We start from the raw sequence: 23330 nt of genomic DNA, 5'->3' as shown, positions 1-23330 counted from the left end.
TCAAAGTTATTAGTTTTTTATAGTATTTAATTGGTTTCATGGAACATTAAGTGTGACTTAAATGTGAGACATCATTAAATATAAAGATATCACTCTAAAAGTATCTATATGTATGTCTTACTATCGAATATAGCAACGTCAATGCATAGAGAATGTTATAAGTAATATTTATATTGGAATGACCCGCGATAAGAATACTACATAGTTTGTTTTGTAAGTCTCATAAGTTATTTTTATAATCACAGTGGTGTATGCTACCATTTGACCGGAAACCATTATGTCCATACAAAAGGACATTGAGGAGTTAATCATTTTACTAGCGTCAAACATTATTTGTCATAAGACGATTATAAAGTCAGTTAACTAGGTATTCAATGAGTTATGTGGATGGACATGAGCGGACTGGAAGGATTTTTCTCATCCTACATATGCATGAGTAATATCTACATACTCCTTAATTAAGTTTGATTTTAAAATGCATTATCATGCTGAAATAAATGAATATGCGATATTGAGCTTATTTGTTAATACTAAGTACACTCGGGCATCAAGAAACATAATATTGAATTATACAGGGGAGGTAAGAATTATGTCTTGTGTTAGGTATACATATAAGGGCAAAACAATAATTATACATATGATCATTATCGTATAAAGGTTATATGAGATCACATGAAATTATGGTTAATTGGAAAGCAATGATGTCTGGCTAGACACCCTCTCTCTATTTATAATATTAAGTAAATTATTTAACATTATTGTCAATGTTACGAGAACGTAAAAGGTCGCACACGTAAGGATAAATAAACGAGAGATAAAATAAATTAATAAGATACATTTATGATTTTGTGGTACATTGTTACGATACACTAATGTTAATTAGGAAAATACGGCCCACGGGAAGCTAGCATAGGGTGAGTATTGTATACGTGTTTAAATTTAATAAACAATAACAACATTGAGACAGTTTGGCCGAGTGGTCTAAGGCGCCAGATTTAGGCTCTGGTCCGAAAGGGCTGTGGGTTCAAATCCCACAAGTGTCAACTTTTTCTTGTTTCTGTCATTTCGTTCCAAATTATAATTTACTGTATTAAATAGACTAGATTGGGGAAATTTTCTTAATATTGGTTCACTTTAGTTATAAATAAAAATTTGGTTCACCAAACAATTTATTTGGGTCGATATGATTTTATAAAACTATACCGGTTCAATTTGTTTCATTTGAATCCTTCTTATGCTATAATAATTCGATTCAATTCAAAATTTTGACATAATTAACTATGAACAATCTTAGTTGTGGTCATTACCGTCCTGGTACTCGATCTCATAAGATGATTTTCACACACGTTTGTTGCTTGTGTAGCACCTCAAATTTGCACCCTACCATTTTGTATATTCATTTCATTTTTAGGTTATTAACATTTGCATATCATCATGAGCATGCATTTCATCTACACAAGCAAGGTTCAACACAAGACGGTAGTGACTCGAATTCAAAAATTTATGTTCACACCTAGTGGCAACTAGGATTTCTCAGTGAATTCGGGGTGGCCCCAATCGAAGCCTAGTGTGGAGATGTTCGGGTATTATGCTTAAATCTGGTGTCAATGGTGGTTTCTGGAGGTATCAAGACCTGATTTAAAGGCCTTTACTTGGTCATGGTTCCATACCCTGATCAGGTCAAACTCCTATATTGTAGCCTCCTAAGCCTAGTTCGGCTGGTACATCATCGTTCAAGGTGCTTGATTTCCTTGCTTGGTTAACTCGCATTCAACAATTTCTTGGTCCTGGTTCATCCAGGTGGATTCTTGGTTGTGTTTCTATTCACCATGCTCTTGATCAGTGGCTCTAGTGTTTGGTCTATGTAGGTTGTAGTTCAGTACCTCTTGATCCTTTCTAAGTCCTTTATTTCATGATTATTTTTGGAGTGTCACCCATGATTAATTCAGTCAGTGTCATATCCATTTCACTCTGTTCCAATACATATTCAAAATCCATTCATTCATGTAAGATAATTTCAAATTCATTTCAAAAGCCATTCAGGCCAAATACAAATCCAAGTTCATTCAAGTGAAGAAATTTCGTTCATTACATGATCATTACAGGAAAAATACAAAGAAAGATGTGTTGACCAATTGTTGACTTTGGTCAACAGTTGACTTTTTGGTCAACTTTGACCAAAGTCAACTCAAACCCTTCTCATCCCGGAATCCCTATCCTATGTCTAATTCTCAGGTTGATTTTTCCTTCATGGTCCTTGAGCTTCCCATGTGTGCATGTGCTTCAAATTAAGATTTGGTCATTTGGTGGCATGCTGGGAACAATCGCATACACCATTTGCATTCATGGCTTACAAAGGAGGCAAGAGCCATTCAGCAGCTTCACATAGGGCTTGACACCCAAAATCATCAAGCAGTTGGAATCTCACCTGCAGAATCACATCCAATTTGTCATATATTGCAACACTTTGCTGCAATTCATTCTAACCCATCAGGCCGTGAAGGAGTCTGCGCCGTGACCGGTATTAGCCTGCAAAAAGGGGACCAAGGGTCACATATATATAGTTGTTCTTAAAGGTTTGTGCAGATTTAGTGTTCAGGAATTCAGCACCAGAGGAACATACTGTCGCATCCTGCGAAAAATCAACCGGCGAGACTCGAAAATAAAAACACACAGAGCCGCCACTGCGCGTTATTTATCCCAAGATAGGGAAAGGAAACGCTCAGAGAAACCTGGAAAGACATGGTCTCGCGACCAGAGAGAAAAGGTTCGGGAGTCGGTTACGCAAGGGGAAGGTATTAGCACCCCTCACGTCCTAGGTACTCCTAGGGATCCACGTCCTAGAATAAAGAAAAGGTTGCTATAAACATACATCACACACACACACAGGGAACGCAGGTGGGGTTAAGAGAAACGGGCTCGATAAGGTATCGCACCTTATGCCTACATATCTTGTCTGGAACAAGAATCAGAGCCACTGTAGTTCGGCTTACGCACGCCAAACAACACAAAACAACAAACAAACAAGGGTGGCAAACATGGAGCCCGACAACCACTGGATGGAATTACGTCGGCATCCGAACCAAAACATACTCAAAAGGGCAAACGTGGAGCCCGACAGCCAATCACTGGGCTTACGTCGGCATCCGAACCCAAACACACAGTCAGATAACAAATAAACGCACGCAAAAAAGAAAAAGGTTGCCCGGAGTGGTCTCGCACGACCACCTGCCTACATACCTTGTCTGGAACAAGGATCAGGGCGATGTAGTTCCCCTGAAAGGGACTAAATTGCTAACCAGAAACCGGGGAAAGATACACAACTAGGGAGCTGAGACTCGAGCCTAATGTTGTCATGCATCGTTAACCCTAAGTTCGGTTTTCTATCCTACTTGCATAAGCAAACTAACCTAACCAGGAAAGAAGCTAGCACACAAGCATACAATCATATATCATCAAATGAGAACAGGTATCTCAAACAAGCATGTCAATCAGATATCCACATAACACGCACTATAGCCAAACAAGGGGCTCAATCAATGGGGTTTGACCGCCGAAGCGAGTCGTCTGTACAGGCTGGTTTTGCTCTTAACCTTGCCATTACGAGGCTAAGGTGAAGCAGATGAAAGGATGAAGTGAGGATCAGACCTCACAGCTCTTATCCCTAACCAGGGAGAGCTGACAAATGAGCATGGGTCCAGAATAGGGGAACCCTTCTATACTCGATGACTCTGACACAATGTGCACTGCACAAGATCTTGGGCTTTTGATCTCAATGCTACAACCATGTAATGGGAGCAAGGAGAAGACTCACTGAATAGTGGGGGACAGGTTGCTTGTCCCTACCTTCCACCAATTGCCTTACTTGAAGGACTTTTCCTGCTTGGGCTTGAAAAATAAACATACACAAGCATTGCCTCTTAAGGAGGACTTCAGACAATTTGCCCGGCCCGGTAACAGCCGGGTCTCCAGACTACATGAAGTTTTAAGAAGTTACCTCAATGCAAATTGCTTATGCAAAGCAAAGCAAAGCAATAGTTCACAAGGAACTGAGCAACTAAAGTACCTGGAAACAATCAAACTCAGTCAGTACTCACGCAGACAAACTGTACAGCAAACAATCAAACAGTTTAAACAAACTATGCACAAAGCAAGCTCAAGGCTTAAGCCCAAGCTCCAACACCTACAAAACAATGTTATGTTAGTGTACAAACATCCACAACATCAATCAAAATTGGATTTGGATCATTCTCCATGTGCATTGCTTTTTTGATCCTGAAAAACCAAGCAAACATTAGCAACTAGACCACTAGGCCAAGCCTAGGGTCCCAAAGCAAGAAAAAGGTTAAAACAGCAAGGTGTCCACCATCCAACATCAAATTAACATCAAACAAGAGCAAACATCCTTGGTCTCATGTTTATGTCATCCATCAAGTTCAATTCATGCACAAAACAATCCATATTGGTTCAAATGAAGCACCAAATATACAAACAGAAGTATTGCATTCAAAGCCATGTCAAAACACATCAAAAAAATCTCAAATTAAATACACCTAAACAGGGGTCAATCAAGGTCTACCATGTCAAATTTGAGCTCATTTGGGCAAATGGAACCATGTCAATGAAAATCAACAAAAACAGACACAATTATAGGCTCCAAATCACACCATCAATGCATACATCCACTTCAAAAATTCATATCTCATTGGAAACTAAAAAGAAATGGATGAGACCAAAACAGGGAGGTCCTAACATGTGTCTAGTTCATGCATATCAAATTTCATGGCCATACAATACAATATGAGGATTTCCCAATCAATCTACCAACATGTATCACATGAGCTTGCAATTTCAACAACCAGAAATGAAAAATCAAGATTAAATTGAAAATACAGTGAAAAATCCTACAAAAATTCATCAAGCATCCTAACATGTCAACAAGTCATCATGCAAAATTTCAGCCAATTCCAACATGTATAGGTCATCCAATTAAATTCAACAAGTTGACATCAAGAGGTGTGACACAAATTGTTACACCTAAGTTCCAGAATTTGCTGCTCTCTAACCAGGTATCAAAAATTCATGAAATTTACATATAAATAATCCTCAATGAGTCAAGAACCACCACAAAAATTTTCAGCCATTTATTTTATGATATGAGTATTTCATGATCAAATTGCCAAAATGTATCAAAATGTGACATACATTAGAAAAGCCTATGCCAAATAAAATATTTGCCAAGCACAACTTTGACCAATAGGTCAAAAAAATCCTACACAAGTCAACAAAGTCATAGAAAAAATCTCCACAATTTTCTGAATTTTCTACTATTTTTGGTGAATTTTTTAAAGTGTTAAACATTTTTTAATAATTAATTTGAATTAATTGAATTAATAAAAATGAAATTTCAGTGGCATTTCTGTAATTTTTTCTGGCGGGAGCGGGAAACACAAGTTTTGAAAATTCAAACCAACAAATGGATCAAACACACAAACAGTCATCGTTCTCAAGCAGGAATTTCCAGAAAATTGAAAAAATGATGAACATCAAAAGTTTACAGAAATGGACGAGCATATAGTCATTGAACTCGTCTTCTCAAGAGGAACACGAATATCACACTATTACATCCTAAAAGTTCCTAAATCAAAAGAATCGAACAACCTAGGGTTTGCACTCATACTTTCAATTCACGATTTCTCACACTACAGGTCATCATTTTCAAAACCACAAGCATCATCAAAACCTACATCTCATGCTCTTTCTAACGCATATAATAATTAAGCAAATGGTGATAATCGATTTTTGCTCAAACCTGGAATGGCAGTCGTGATTCACGTGCTTTCAGAGCTCCATTCTTCAAAACAGATGAGCAAAGATAATGAGGAAGGTGATAGGTGTGTTCGGTTCCTATTGATGTTGATCCTAGAGCTCAAAAATCCGATTTCACCATGGATGCTCTTGAAGATGCAGTCACGATTCGATGCCTTTCATGCTCCAAATACCACAAACAGTTCTAGAGGATGATGCAAGGAGTCCAAATCAAAAAGAATCACGAAAAATGGTTGAGAATTGATGATGAATTTTGGAATTGAAGGTGTTGGTGTTCTTGAGGGTTTTGAGAGAATGTGGAAGTTTCAGATCTGGTTCTTGGAGATTGTGAAATTCCCATCAAGAGTTTGTTATGATTAAGCTTATATACTTCCAACTAATCAAGCTTTAATCACCAAATTAGCAAAATGACATGCAATTAGCAAATGTGCATTTACTTAAGCAAGGGCAAAATGGCCTTTTCACTCAAGCCCTGTGACAGCTCATTGACAGCTCATACATTCTCAATTGATATTTGGAGTGTGTTGGCTCAAATGAGATGTTCACTCTTGTGCATGAAGATGGTGCATGAAGTAATATGGACATGAACAGTGCTGTATGAGAGCTCAAAATAGAGTTATGTATTGATACATAACACTTTTTAACAGTATGCATCGATACATAACTTGTTTGTATCAATACAAGGCACTTTTTAACAGTATGCATCGATACATAACTTGTTTGCATCAATACAAGGCACTTTTTAACAGTATGCATCGATACATAACTTGTTTGCATCGATACAAGGCACTTTTTAACAGTGTGCATCGACACATAACTCGTGTGCATCGATACATGGCCCTTTTTTGCCTTGCACGCATCGATACGAAATTCGTGTGCATCGATACATGGAAAATTTTGCCATGCACGCCCGGTGGTAATTTGACCATATCTCCTCAACCGTTCATCTGATTCTCACGATCTTGGACTTTTTGAAAATGGGAGAGAAAGATCTACAACTTTCATGTTCAACAAAATTCCATTTGAAGCTTTTTTGATGGGGGAAAATTGGGTTGAATTCGCTCCAAAAACTGGCCATCCTTTTGGAAACTTGAAACCATAGGTCATTTTTCCTTTTGGAAACCTTTGCTATGACCTCAAATCCTTCAATGTGAGTATTTGAAATGTCAAATGAGACTTGTTTGAACATGAATGGAGCATCTCTTGCCCTCTCCCTCCTCTAAATCCATCAATCCAGGCACAGTTGACCATAATTGACTTTTCTGACAGATAGATGAATTTGGCTACGCATTGATCAAATTGAGCCCCAAACTCCTGATGAAATGGCTCAACCATGAAACCCTAGCATCCATGAGCTCAATATAATCACATTATGATCCTCATATACATCATAGCCCCCATCTCCTGATTATGCCCTGATTGGCCCAATGCAGATGATTAAGGTTGACCAGTGGTCAAAACCCTAATCTCAAGAAATATGCTCCAACACTTGATGATGATGATGTATCATTGTAATCAAGATGAAGACCAACATCCTTGAGAATCATAAAACCCTAATTCACAGCCCAATCCTCAGATGGCCATGATCAGTCAATAAACCCTAGGCTTGCACTTGACTTCCTCATCTCCTGATCAAGACTTGGAAAGATGGCTTGCACACTGTAACCACATGATATGCAATATGAAATGCCTAAAGTCCTAAGATGATATGCAAATATGTTAACGCTAGTCCCAAGAGAGGAGGGCAAATTTTGAGGTGTTACAGCTGCCCCTATTCAATCCACTGTGAACCTGTCGATACGAAATAGCCTCGGCTTTCGGATGATCAGGATGAAGAGTGATTGAATACCAAGAACAGACGAACAATTTGCACTCTGATGGGATGATATTTAACAACGCCTGTCAGCATCAGCGAAAAAACAAACTCTGAACGTCGACCTGGATACCAAAATAAATGGTAACACAGGGATAACCATGGCCTGAACACCACACATCCACTCGGGATTATCATCCTCTCCCTTTTTTTCTCTGCTTTTCTTGAACCCCGAAAATTTTCTCTTCTTCTACCTGGTCCGAAAACCACTTCGGTCTGAACTCCGAAAAACTGGCCTGAATACCATAAGTGCTTCAACCTGATAGTCGGAAACTTCACTAATCACCACTCTAAGGGCAACACGTCAGAGGGTACACCTTCAACCAGACACTGACTGATGACTGGGAAGAAACTCGACGTTTACTGAACATCGGACGATGATGTTTACTGACACCAAAAAAAGCTCGACCAGACATTAACCAATGACCGGGAGGAAACTCGATGTTTACAGGCACCGAACCATGATGTTGACATGACATCAAACAATGATGCGGACAGACATCAAACAATGATGCGGACAGACATCAAACAATGATGCGGACAGACATCAAACAATGATGCGGACAGACATCAATCAATGATGCGGACATGACATCAAACAATGATGCAGACAGACATCAAACAATGATGCGGACAGACATCAAACAATGATGCGGACAGACATCAAACAATGATGCGGACAGACATCAAACAATGATGCGGACAGACATCAAACAATGATGCAGACAGACATCAAACAATGATGCGGACAGACATCAAACAATGATGCGGACAGACATCAAACAATGATCGACCAAACACTTACTGATGTCTGGGAAGAAACGGTGGTTCCAAACTCACAATGCTGAACTCCTCGGAGCATCGTCTTCACTGTCAGACAAAACCAAACCTCAAGCGGTAATCACGGCTTGAATCGCGCTGATCGCGTAACGTCTTCTGACTGTATCCCCATCTCTGTCCGACGGGAACATTTCCTCCAATATCGCACTACTGGGGAACATTGTTGATCTGACGTTGTGATGCTAATCTCCTCAGAGTAACATCTTCACCTTTGGTGAACCCCAAATCTTCAAGCGGTAACCACAATTTGGGTTGCGTTGAATACATCCCTTTTCCATCTCCGTCCGACGGAAGGAGTCTTCTCCAGTGTCGTACCACTGGGACAATACCTGTGATCCAATCATGAGGCTATACTACTCGGAGTAACACTTTCATTTTCTGGCAAAATACCTCTCAAACAGTAACCACGGCTTGAGACTAGCTGACGTTTGCAATGATGCATGCTTGATTTCTTCTGCGTAATGCTCCATAATTATGGAAATGCTACGCGATTATTTATTTTTCTATGCAATATGCAATGCTTATTCTACATGATGAATGCATAAAAATATCCCCCTCAAGGGAATTTTCTGGGGAAAACGAGACTCTCAGCTGAGGAACTCGCCACTGCTCCGATTTCCACCCTGCCGGGGATAGCACTGCTGCTAGGAAATAGACAACCCTTGCTGGGGATACAGATCCTTTGCACCCAACCCTCTCGAGGACATGCTGGGGAATACCTCCTTTGCACCCCACCCTCTCGAGGACATGCTGGGGATACAGATCCTTCACTGCACTCTGTGGGAATACCACAGTCTTTGACTTGCTGGGGATATAGATCCCAACTCTGCTTTGGGAACCCTCACAGATACTCCCGCTGGGGAAAAGAGCAATCTTCAACCTGCTGGGGGAATACCATCCAGACCCTGCTAGGGGAACGACAACTACTCCGCTGGGGAGGACCCAATCAATCCACATGTAGGATACCCTCGGCTGGGGATGCAGATATTCGTCTGCTACAGAAACTCGTTCAATCCACTGGTGGAATGAACACTGTTGGAGAGATATGTCATTGAAAAAACCCGCTCCACTCGGGGATCTGCTGGAGATATATTTCTTTGAAAACCCGCTCCACTCGGGGAACTGCTGGAGATATATTTCTTTGAAAAAGACCCGCTCCACTCGGGGAATAACAACCTTCTGGCCTGGCTGCTGAGGAAACACCATTTTGAACCTGCCGGGGACAGCCCTCTTGACTCGGCTGGTGAAGTCATAGATTTGGAATCTGCTGAGGACTTGATCCTCTGATTCTGCTTGGGGACCTAGCTGAGGAAATGAGAAAAGTTGGTACAGAACACCCGTCGACTCGTCGAACCATGGTATCTACCTTCCAGCCTCGTATCAGCTTTCCACTTTTGAGAAATTCCCAGACTCATCTGGACCTTTTCTGCTCCATCATCTTGTATTCCAAGTCGCTCCGCGCTCGACGAGACGTACTCCTGGGAACTATACGAAATTTTCAATCTTCCGACTTTGAAGAGTCTTCTTGATTAATTTCAAAGGTCATCGGACGTCTCGACGTCTTCTCATCGCTTCTCTACCCATTCATTCGTCCCGGATTGGACCCTGCGGGGAACTTCTACAGACTTTTCAACCTTCCGACTTTGAAGAGTCTTCTTGATTAACATCAAGGATCATCGTACGTCTCAACGTCTTCGTCATCCTTTCATTCATTAGTTCCTGAGCGAACTCTCTGGGGATTTGCTACAAAGCTTCCACATCACAACCTGCAAGTGAGTGACGAATACCTAACAGTTCCTGCAAAACAGATCGTTAGATAAAACCGTGCCCCAGGCGTGTCAAGATTTCAACACTTGGGTCACTCAACCTTCCAAATAAGATTTCAAGCTTTCAATCTCATAAACATGCATTGGAAGGAACCTGTATGTATTAAAATGCAAAGATTCTTTATCAAAAATAATTGGATGTTCTTGCAATCAAAACGGTAATGAAAAACAAAAACAAAATTATTTGACTGAATGTGCATTTTGTTGATTTGAAAAGTGTGGCTCAAGTGAGCAATACAAAAGGAAGCAATTCCTGAAAAGAGGTAATTGCGCTCAAAAGGAAAAATCTATCCTAATGGCAATGTGAAACCCGTGACCTTATCAAGTTCCAACTCGGTTACACCCCATATGTCCTCAGACTCTCCATGCTTTCTGCCTTCGGAACAAGACGTTTCTGACTGATCCCTACCGGGTATTATCCATGATGCTTTAACCAAAGCAAAAACGATCATGCCAGACGCAGTTGTTCGTTTCAATCCCTCTTTTGCCTGGACCGCCCTTTCGGGTTTTCAGTCCACCGGGATACCCTTTTTTGCCCAAGTCGCCTTTTCAGGTTTTCGACTTGCCGGGTGTACATTTTTCCATTCATATCCCTAATTTTTGCCCGAACCATTTCTTTCTGTTTTTGGTTCGCCGGGATGCCCATTTTTGCCTGGACTATTTTGTTCTTTTCGTCCAGCGGGTCTCTTTTTATACGAAGTATTTTTTTAACTGCGTCCGCATTCACAGGGGATGGCAAATCCTCGCCATCCATGGTCGTTAACAACAAGGCTCCGCCGGAGAAAACCTTCTTGACCACGAATGGACCTTCATAATTCGGTGTCCACTTGCCCCTTCGATCGTTTTGAGGAGGAAGGATCCTTTTCAGCACCATATCACCTACGTGATACACCCGAGGTCGCACCTTCTTGTCAAAAGCACGCTTCATCCGTTGTTGGTATAGCTGCCCATGACAGATGTCTGCTAGCCTCTTTTCCTCAATCAAGCTCAACTCTTCATACCGGGTTCTTACCCATTCAGCCTCTTGCAACTTCACGTCCATCAGGACTCTCAAAGAGGGAATCTGAACCTCAACATGTAATACCGCCTCCATTCCATATACCAATGAGAAAGGAGTTGCCCCAGTAGACACACCGAAGATCAATACCCAAGATACCAGTTTCCTACTCAATCACACCGTCGTTGGTGTATTCAACGTTATCCGGGCAACAAAATCTTATTCTCCTTAACCTCCCCATCAGACATCAGAATCCGTTCGGATTTGGGGTCAGGCCCCTCCTCCGGGATCGGTCACTCTCAATCTTTCGATTTGAGTACCTCGAGATGTCCTCATCAGGGAACTCAAACTTCATCGGTTGATAACCTCACGGGTTGCAGAGAGATGTAATCAGACAATACACCCCTTGATTGCTTTCTGAGCGGATCACAAATCAGTCAACATTCTTTTGCTCTCCCGCAACCCGTCCGGTCAATGTTGGTTTTTTCAAACCCATACTTGATCGGATCCATCTCGGAAATCCACAAAGTGGCATGAATCAGCATATACTGTCTCAGTCGGCGAGCAGCCTATGCCAAAGTACATCAAGTTTTCCCAAACAGTGAATGTATTGTTTCACAGTCGGTAAACTTTTTGCTAAGGTAAATTGCATGCTCTTTTCGACGAGACGCGTCATGCTGACCCAATACACCTCGTAGACCCCTCGAAGGCCGTCAAATACAGATTAACAATTTCTTCTTCCACAGGAAGTATCGGAATCAGAGGTTCCTGCAACTTTCTTTTATTTTCAATGCCCCTGGGCAATCATTATTTCACCTGACCGCTTGATCTTTTTTCTTAACATCTGAATATAGGTTCACACGTGGCTGTCAGATGAGATGTGAACCATGACAGGTAGTTCAATCTTTCTAAGAAACCACGAACCTCTTTTTCATGTTCTTCCTCGGTTCAGGCATTCTTATTGTTTTTTTTTTTATTTATTTATTTTTTAGCAGGATGAACCTCGATTCCTCTCTGACACTGAACCCCAACATCTTACCGGATTGCACTCTGAACGTGCATTTACTTGAATTCAACCTCAGCTTGAATTATCTTGACCAGATGCCCCACTCCTGTTTGGGACTTTGCTATCATGTCATAGCATTGCATTCGGTTTCATGATGAATCATCTCATGAAACAAAGCCACCATGGCTCTCTGCTACAGGCACTGGCGTTCTGCTTCTTTAGAGGACGGTCTTCTCTCCATGGTAGCTTGTGCGCAATGACACCGATGTTTGACCTTGGCGTATCCTGACGTGACCAAGTAGAAACATTCATATGCTCTTTCAACAAGCCTACCATTCTGCTCTCGACTTGCCTCTGAAGCGGCCTCATTTTCACTTCCTTTCTGACCTCGGTGCTTAGAATAACAATCTCAATCCGCTCTTCATGCGGCTGAATCACCTTCTCCTCTTGTTCAACAACCTGGCTAATCTCCCAGCAGATCACAATCTTCTTCGCCTTCTTCTTCAGCCTGATTGCTCGGATTGTCGAAGTCATATGAGGGGTAACCAAATTGTTATCAACGAGATCCGGAAACTTGTTTTTGAAGTTGGGACGAGACAAATCAAAAAAAGATGAAAAATGAAAATAAACATTGCCATTTTTATTTGTTTTTAAACTGCAAAAATAATTGAAAAACAGGGAACACCGTTTTTTGACTGAAAAACATCCATTTATTAATGATGCAGAAATGCAAATTTAAACATGAGGTGGCCCTTACAATGAACCATTACGTGTCGGGCAACACGTATGGCTTTCATGCAAATAAACTGAAAACAAGAAATAATACTCTTCCAGATGAGTAACAATGTTGATCTTTCAAACCCTCCAGTTCAGGATTTGCTGCCCCGGTGCACACGGTTTTACCCAACCATCCAGCTTACAGTCATTGTTGGTCTTTCCACCCACTGCCCGGGTGTAATCTGAATCTTCAGCAATTGCACTCACCGTCGCTTGACCATGGACCGGTATGGGATTAGCATTAACATTCGGTGACGGCGCAAAATTGATAGCTTTGGAGTCCACCAGATCTTGGACGACATTCTTGAATGCTCTACAACCCTCAATGTTATGCCCCTGCGTACCAGAATGAAATTCACACTTGGCGTTCTCATTATAGTTTGGTGGCCACTGATCTGCTCTCAATGGAGCTAACGTCCTTGGCTGAACCATCCCCAGATCCATCAACTTTTTAAACAGAGCAGCATATGGCATGGGTGGCTTGTCAAAATGGCGATCAACCCCCTTTCCTTTCACTTGACTCCCAGCTCCCTGTATCTTCTGGGGATTAGTCTGAGGTTGCTGTCGGACTGCCCGATTACCAGCAGGGATGGTTACTGCAGCAGTGTGCTGGTAGTAACGACCCCTACCGTGTCCTCTCTGGGTGTATACAGCACTCGATTCACCCTCATCCTTGTGCTGGTCATTACCAAAAGATTTCTTCGGTCCAGATGACGAAGCGTTTCCTTGCATGTTCCCCATCTTCAGCCAGTCTTCAATCCTCCCCACCTTTTCGGCAATTACTTTCTGCCCCAAGGCGAACTCTTGCATGACATTGATCAGCTCTCCCATCTTCTCTTTCAGTTCGAGGATGTCAGCGTTGGGAGGATCCATCAGTCTGGGAGTATTGCGCCTGGTGTAATATCTGTGAGGGCGTGTTGAGTGCAAAGGTACAGCTCTGCGAGCACGAGCAATGATTCCTGCAAAACAGCAAACAGGTTAATATGCATGAATGCAACGTCTATCCATATGAGGAAGCTTCTGTCTTTTGATTCTGGTTTCATCGAGACAGATAACATTTTGACATCCATATTCTGAAATTCAAGATGTCTCTCAACCAGATTCTCGATCAATGATACTCCACATATGTCTAGACATAGGTTCGATGCAGATGAATGCAAAATGAGAATGATGCAGATGTATGCAATGCACTGTGCCATCCTCCAAGTCATCTGATCTTCTGTTGCTCTGAACTACAGCTCGGATCCCTGGACTGATCACAACCATCTGAGGAAACTGTAACCACAAATCTGACCCACGGGTTCCGAAATAAACGGAAGACAGATACATCATCATCATCACTGGTCTCTGAGCAGACACACCATCACCATCTGAATCGGCCCGGGGAATCCTGAAATAAACGGATCCCCACTGATAAATATCTCGGCCCGGGGAATCCTGAAATAAACGGATCCCCGCTGATAAATCACAGACAGCACTCCGGCGTCTCAGAAATAAACGGCCATAAATCCGACTTATAAATATGACTCTGATCCACGGAACAAAAAGTCACCATCAACGTCACCATCTGTACCTGTGATAAAGATCATTCCCTCCCCACTCACGGGTGTCATCTAGGCCAGGGTAAAGTCGAAAGAAACGCAGCATAAATAACCTTTCGCAGAATACCACCATATACACACCCGAAGTATGTAACGATAATATCCCACCAGGGTCTGAACTGCTCGTGATATCAATGTTCCGCTAAGTGGCGCCATACCACCCGCTCCCCATGAATCACTCTATTCCTAGGTTTCCTAGATTTCACTCATAGCCTGGGTATTGGGCCTTTTACCTCGAGTAACTCCCACCCCAAAACAGAGGAACCACCTGTACAGAGGACGGCAACAATATGATAGTATGATGCATGCAGACATTAATGCAAATATACATACACACTGGTTAGAATAATAAATGCAATAAATAACACACAATAAGCAACCCAAACCAATCCTAAAACGCTAGGAAAGACTCGCTTAGGGACGATGGACCAGCATAGGTCTACATCGTAGACAGTCCCCAGTGGAGTCGCCAGCTGTCGCATCCTGCGAAAAATCAACCGGCGAGACTCGAAAATAAAAACACACAGAGCCGCCACTGCGCGTTATTTATCCCAAGATAGGGAAAGGAAACGCTCAGAGAAACCTGGAAAGACATGGTCTCGCGACCAGAGAGAAAAGGTTCGGGAGTCGGTTACGCAAGGGGAAGGTATTAGCACCCCTCACGTCCTAGGTACTCCTAGGGATCCACGTCCTAGAATAAAGAAAAGGTTGCTATAAACATACATCACACACACACACAGGGAACGCAGGTGGGGTTAAGAGAAACGGGCTCGATAAGGTATCGCACCTTATGCCTACATATCTTGTCTGGAACAAGAATCAGAGCCACTGTAGTTCGGCTTACGCACGCCAAACAACACAAAACAACAAACAAACAAGGGTGGCAAACATGGAGCCCGACAACCACTGGATGGAATTACGTCGGCATCCGAACCAAAACATACTCAAAAGGGCAAACGTGGAGCCCGACAGCCAATCACTGGGCTTACGTCGGCATCCGAACCCAAACACACAGTCAGATAACAAATAAACGCACGCAAAAAAGAAAAAGGTTGCCCGGAGTGGTCTCGCACGACCACCTGCCTACATACCTTGTCTGGAACAAGGATCAGGGCGATGTAGTTCCCCTGAAAGGGACTAAATTGCTAACCAGAAACCGGGGAAAGATACACAACTAGGGAGCTGAGACTCGAGCCTAATGTTGTCATGCATCGTTAACCCTAAGTTCGGTTTTCTATCCTACTTGCATAAGCAAACTAACCTAACCAGGAAAGAAGCTAGCACACAAGCATACAATCATATATCATCAAATGAGAACAGGTATCTCAAACAAGCATGTCAATCAGATATCCACATAACACGCACTATAGCCAAACAAGGGGCTCAATCAATGGGGTTTGACCGCCGAAGCGAGTCGTCTGTACAGGCTGGTTTTGCTCTTAACCTTGCCATTACGAGGCTAAGGTGAAGCAGATGAAAGGATGAAGTGAGGATCAGACCTCACAGCTCTTATCCCTAACCAGGGAGAGCTGACAAATGAGCATGGGTCCAGAATAGGGGAACCCTTCTATACTCGATGACTCTGACACAATGTGCACTGCACAAGATCTTGGGCTTTTGATCTCAATGCTACAACCATGTAATGGGAGCAAGGAGAAGACTCACTGAATAGTGGGGGACAGGTTGCTTGTCCCTACCTTCCACCAATTGCCTTACTTGAAGGACTTTTCCTGCTTGGGCTTGAAAAATAAACATACACAAGCATTGCCTCTTAAGGAGGACTTCAGACAATTTGCCCGGCCCGGTAACAGCCGGGTCTCCAGACTACATGAAGTTTTAAGAAGTTACCTCAATGCAAATTGCTTATGCAAAGCAAAGCAAAGCAATAGTTCACAAGGAACTGAGCAACTAAAGTACCTGGAAACAATCAAACTCAGTCAGTACTCACGCAGACAAACTGTACAGCAAACAATCAAACAGTTTAAACAAACTATGCACAAAGCAAGCTCAAGGCTTAAGCCCAAGCTCCAACACCTACAAAACAATGTTATGTTAGTGTACAAACATCCACAACATCAATCAAAATTGGATTTGGATCATTCTCCATGTGCATTGCTTTTTTGATCCTGAAAAACCAAGCAAACATTAGCAACTAGACCACTAGGCCAAGCCTAGGGTCCCAAAGCAAGAAAAAGGTTAAAACAGCAAGGTGTCCACCATCCAACATCAAATTAACATCAAACAAGAGCAAACATCCTTGGTCTCATGTTTATGTCATCCATCAAGTTCAATTCATGCACAAAACAATCCATATTGGTTCAAATGAAGCACCAAATATACAAACAGAAGTATTGCATTCAAAGCCATGTCAAAACACATCAAAAAAATCTCAAATTAAATACACCTAAACAGGGGTCAATCAAGGTCTACCATGTCAAATTTGAGCTCATTTGGGCAAATGGAACCATGTCAATGAAAATCAACAAAAACAGACACAATTATAGGCTCCAAATCACACCATCAATGCATACATCCACTTCAAAAATTCATATCTCATTGGAAACTAAAAAGAAATGGATGAGACCAAAACAGGGAGGTCCTAACATGTGTCTAGTTCATGCATATCAAATTTCATGGCCATACAATACAATATGAGGATTTCCCAATCAATCTACCAACATGTATCACATGAGCTTGCAATTTCAACAACCAGAAATGAAAAATCAAGATTAAATTGAAAATACAGTGAAAAATCCTACAAAAATTCATCAAGCATCCTAACATGTCAACAAGTCATCATGCAAAATTTCAGCCAATTCCAACATGTATAGGTCATCCAATTAAATTCAACAAGTTGACATCAAGAGGTGTGACACAAATTGTTACACCTAAGTTCCAGAATTTGCTGCTCTCTAACCAGGTATCAAAAATTCATGAAATTTACATATAAATAATCCTCAATGAGTCAAGAACCACCACAAAAATTTTCAGCCATTTATTTTATGATATGAGTATTTCATGATCAAATTGCCAAAATGTATCAAAATGTGACATACATTAGAAAAGCCTATGCCAAATAAAATATTTGCCAAGCACAACTTTGACCAATAGGTCAAAAAAATCCTACACAAGTCAACAAAGTCATAGAAAAAATCTCCACAATTTTCTGAATTTTCTACTATTTTTGGTGAATTTTTTAAAGTGTTAAACATTTTTTAATAATTAATTTGAATTAATTGAATTAATAAAAATGAAATTTCAGTGGCATTTCTGTAATTTTTTCTGGCGGGAGCGGGAAACACAAGTTTTGAAAATTCAAACCAACAAATGGATCAAACACACAAACAGTCATCGTTCTCAAGCAGGAATTTCCAGAAAATTGAAAAAATGATGAACATCAAAAGTTTACAGAAATGGACGAGCATATAGTCATTGAACTCGTCTTCTCAAGAGGAACACGAATATCACACTATTACATCCTAAAAGTTCCTAAATCAAAAGAATCGAACAACCTAGGGTTTGCACTCATACTTTCAATTCACGATTTCTCACACTACAGGTCATCATTTTCAAAACCACAAGCATCATCAAAACCTACATCTCATGCTCTTTCTAACGCATATAATAATTAAGCAAATGGTGATAATCGATTTTTGCTCAAACCTGGAATGGCAGTCGTGATTCACGTGCTTTCAGAGCTCCATTCTTCAAAACAGATGAGCAAAGATAATGAGGAAGGTGATAGGTGTGTTCGGTTCCTATTGATGTTGATCCTAGAGCTCAAAAATCCGATTTCACCATGGATGCTCTTGAAGATGCAGTCACGATTCGATGCCTTTCATGCTCCAAATACCACAAACAGTTCTAGAGGATGATGCAAGGAGTCCAAATCAAAAAGAATCACGAAAAATGGTTGAGAATTGATGATGAATTTTGGAATTGAAGGTGTTGGTGTTCTTGAGGGTTTTGAGAGAATGTGGAAGTTTCAGATCTGGTTCTTGGAGATTGTGAAATTCCCATCAAGAGTTTGTTATGATTAAGCTTATATACTTCCAACTAATCAAGCTTTAATCACCAAATTAGCAAAATGACATGCAATTAGCAAATGTGCATTTACTTAAGCAAGGGCAAAATGGCCTTTTCACTCAAGCCCTGTGACAGCTCATTGACAGCTCATACATTCTCAATTGATATTTGGAGTGTGTTGGCTCAAATGAGATGTTCACTCTTGTGCATGAAGATGGTGCATGAAGTAATATGGACATGAACAGTGCTGTATGAGAGCTCAAAATAGAGTTATGTATTGATACATAACACTTTTTAACAGTATGCATCGATACATAACTTGTTTGTATCAATACAAGGCACTTTTTAACAGTATGCATCGATACATAACTTGTTTGCATCAATACAAGGCACTTTTTAACAGTATGCATCGATACATAACTTGTTTGCATCGATACAAGGCACTTTTTAACAGTGTGCATCGACACATAACTCGTGTGCATCGATACATGGCCCTTTTTTGCCTTGCACGCATCGATACGAAATTCGTGTGCATCGATACATGGAAAATTTTGCCATGCACGCCCGGTGGTAATTTGACCATATCTCCTCAACCGTTCATCTGATTCTCACGATCTTGGACTTTTTGAAAATGGGAGAGAAAGATCTACAACTTTCATGTTCAACAAAATTCCATTTGAAGCTTTTTTGATGGGGGAAAATTGGGTTGAATTCGCTCCAAAAACTGGCCATCCTTTTGGAAACTTGAAACCATAGGTCATTTTTCCTTTTGGAAACCTTTGCTATGACCTCAAATCCTTCAATGTGAGTATTTGAAATGTCAAATGAGACTTGTTTGAACATGAATGGAGCATCTCTTGCCCTCTCCCTCCTCTAAATCCATCAATCCAGGCACAGTTGACCATAATTGACTTTTCTGACAGATAGATGAATTTGGCTACGCATTGATCAAATTGAGCCCCAAACTCCTGATGAAATGGCTCAACCATGAAACCCTAGCATCCATGAGCTCAATATAATCACATTATGATCCTCATATACATCATAGCCCCCATCTCCTGATTATGCCCTGATTGGCCCAATGCAGATGATTAAGGTTGACCAGTGGTCAAAACCCTAATCTCAAGAAATATGCTCCAACACTTGATGATGATGATGTATCATTGTAATCAAGATGAAGACCAACATCCTTGAGAATCATAAAACCCTAATTCACAGCCCAATCCTCAGATGGCCATGATCAGTTAATAAACCCTAGGCTTGCACTTGACTTCCTCATCTCCTGATCAAGACTTGGAAAGATGGCTTGCACACTGTAACCACATGATATGCAATATGAAATGCCTAAAGTCCTAAGATGATATGCAAATATGTTAACGCTAGTCCCAAGAGAGGAGGGCAAATTTTGAGGTGTTACACATACCATACTGCAAAAATCTCTTCCCTTTAGATGACTAGGACAGCGATGGAACAGGTGGAGCATGACCCGGATTTCATAATGTTATCACGCCAATTTAAAGCAAATGCCGTGGAACTTATATCTGTTCTGGAGCAGAAACAAAGTATTGGTGGAAGGACAGAAGTTCTTTTGGAGACTGTTCCTGTTCATAAGTGGGCTGATATATTTGTTGCTAGCTTTGAGATAAGTCTTGAAAAACAATTATCAATGTTGGATTCTGTTGATGCTAAAGAGAGGCTTTCTAAAGCAGCTGAATTGGTTTTAAGTCACTTACAGTACAACAAAACTTCCCAAAGTGAGTGGCATGGGAAACATCAGCGGAATAACCAGAAACTAATGCAAAAAGTGTGCTGCATCAATGTAAAGCCATCGGCATGCTGCGACCGTAACCAGTAAATTCAACCTGCATTTGATCATTTGCAACCAATCTCACCTGCAGAGCCGCTTTCATCCTGTCATGGAATACTGCAGAACTTTGCAACACTTGAACAGGAGTAACCCAGCAAGAGCAAGTTAGGCCTCTTCTTAGCTTGTTGAAGAAAGAGCTCCCATCTATTCGTTTATCTGCACAACTTGAATATGCACATCAGTTTTCAACGTTAGAAAAACATGAGAGTGTAGTTCCTTTGTTGCACGCACCTGATAAGAAAGCAAATGGTGAACTGGACTTTTTGATGGCAGAAGTTGCAGATGTTTCTCAACGTGGAAGGGAAAACGGAAATCTTGACTCCGATGCTAGAGTGTCTCAAAGAGTTGCTCCCAAGAAATTAGGGACTTTTGGTTCTAGTGAAGGAGCTGCCTCCACATCTGGGATCGCATCTCAGACGGCGTCCGGTGTACTGTCTGGTTCAGGTGTTCTAAATGCTAGACAAGTAGTGCTACTTCATCTGGATTACTTTCCCACATGGTTTCATCATTGCATGCATAAGTTGCAAAAGAGTACCTTGAAAAAGTGGCAGATCTTTTGCTTGAGTTTGCACAAGCGGATACAGCGGTGAAGTCTTATATGTGTAGTCGAAGCTTACTCGGTCTACTTTTCCAGATGTTTAATAGGGTAGAACCACTCGTTTTGTTGATGAAGATACTGCAGTAATCACTTGTCAGCTGATCCAAATTGCTTAGAAAATCTTCAGCGTGCTGAGGCAATCAAATACTTGACACCAAACCTAGCAACTCAACCTTGTACAACAACCAACCATATTCACATCAGTTCAAGCAGAACTGTCAAAACCATTCCATAAGCCAGTGATCCACCTGCTATGCCGTTTGTCTCGATCACTACTCGACCCTTCACACACCATCATAATCCTTGAATCAAGTGCATGAGTGTCAAGCTACCTGCAAGCCAGCAATACCATGGTATCAATAGTTGGCAATGTGCGACAACGAAATGGAAATACAATCAATCATGTTGCGTAATCTTCAATGCCACAAATCCCGCAATGCAACAAACTTCACAATCCAACGGCAACTGTACGACTGCAGTCCAAACTCAACTACCAAAAGCTGAAACATGAGCGGCACGCAGCAGCACCAAGCCAAAAGAAAATTGAAAAAACAAGACGGCACGTGAAAAGCCAAGAGATCAAAACCAAGAAAACCTGCAGAAACAGAGCAAGTTGTCTAAGCATACCAACACAGACATCTAATCCAAAAAAAGCAGTTCAGTTCAAGGCGATGAGTTTCAAAATAATAAACAGTTCATGAAAGAGCAGTTCAGGAAGTTAAGCAACAGTCCAAATCAGTTTGGTTCAATAACAGTTATCCACAGTTGGATCAAAGAACTTAAAGCAAAGGGATTAGAGAGTGAACTTGTGGTAAAAACCACGTGACTTAATTCAAAACTCACCTTCTCGTTCACTCAGGTGCCAGCTGGATGATTCATACTTAATTCTCCAATTTACCCTTGGGATTGTGCTATATAAGCTGCAATCATTGCCAATCATTGGGTTCGAACGATTTTTTCCTGATTCCCAGAAGCTTCTGCACTCAATCCTCACCTTCAGCACACGCTCATCCTCCATTGTTGTGGGAGCTTCATCATTCGAAGCTCCACACGGCAGAGCTAAGCCACCACTTCAACCTCCTCTTCCACCTCGGTTCTTCAACCACATTCACTGTACCAACCTCCGATCATCCTCGTAGAATCTTCAACCACCGTAACCGATTCACGACACCTTCACCGTCAACAATCAACATCTCACCGGAATCGCTCCAAGAAAGGAAGAAGAAGAAGAGTTGACTGAAGATCCAACCGTCGCTTCATACGGTAAGTCCCTAATTCGATTCAGATATCACTTGTTACTGTTTGTTCATATGGAGACGAATTGAGTCGAATTTAATAGTATGAGCTTCGCCGATAATGGATCGATTCGAATTCGAATCCGATAACTGATTAAAGAACGAATCCTCTGTCGAATGATTATTGAGCCGCCGCGAGATGTGGATGAGAGCGCGCTTTGATCGTATTCGTTTTTCTCTTCGCTTGGACCGAGCCATCACCTATGGCGATTACGATGACAAATCGGATTCATCTTCTTCCTCCTAGAGCCACGACGACGGCGCGATCAGTGATATGGCGGAGAACGCGACGGTGGCTCTGGCTTTTGTTCCATTTGCGTTTTGTGGAATCTTCTTTTCTACCATGCATGTGTCCTTTGTTTCCGATCGTTGAAGATCTTGCTTGGGCCCAGACCATAGCGAGTTTCTCCCATACACCATCCAATGACCAGTACACCCCCATGCGATTGGGCTTATTATTTTCCAGTTAGGTCCATCCTGATTTGCTGTGTAGATTTAATTGTTAATCTTGATTTAGAAGTTTAATAGGTGATGTTTGATTAGGAGTTTTTAGAGATAATTAGAAATGTTGATTTTAGGATTAAGTATGTAGAATATTAGATAATGATTTAGAAAAAAACTGAAAATATTAGAGTTAATTAGATAGAGATTTTAGTTAGACATTGTTATAAGCATTTCTAGAGATAATTAGGATTAGAATATCTTTAGATATGCTGTTAGAATTAGAAATAATTTTAGAATTAATTTTAGAAATACTAGGATTCAGACGACTTTAGGATTAGAGATTAATTGTGA

At 41.2% G+C, this 23330-nt stretch overlaps 1 long non-coding RNA gene and 1 other non-coding gene across 2 annotated transcripts; one reads left to right on the top strand and one right to left on the bottom strand.

Annotated features, from left to right (window-relative positions):
- The first annotated feature begins 962 nt into the window (after positions 1-962).
- Positions 963-1043, top strand: TRNAL-UAG (transfer RNA leucine (anticodon UAG)). The gene has a single exon. It is a non-coding gene; the product is annotated as a tRNA-Leu (tRNA).
- A 941-nt stretch (positions 1044-1984) lies between these two features.
- On the bottom strand, positions 1985-22489 carry LOC127128836 (uncharacterized). Its single transcript, XR_007806047.1, has 3 exons — positions 22084-22489; positions 20199-21835; positions 1985-2529 (listed from the first exon to the last, which is right to left on the bottom strand). It is a non-coding gene; the product is annotated as an uncharacterized LOC127128836 (long non-coding RNA).
- Between the last annotated feature and the right edge of the window lie 841 nt (positions 22490-23330).

Source organism: Lathyrus oleraceus, chromosome 3 (genome assembly GCF_024323335.1).
Source record: "Lathyrus oleraceus cultivar Zhongwan6 chromosome 3, CAAS_Psat_ZW6_1.0, whole genome shotgun sequence".
NCBI lineage: Eukaryota > Viridiplantae > Streptophyta > Magnoliopsida > Fabales > Fabaceae > Lathyrus > Lathyrus oleraceus.
Note: the sequence above shows the minus strand (reverse complement) of the source record. Positions and strands in the feature narration are given on the sequence as shown.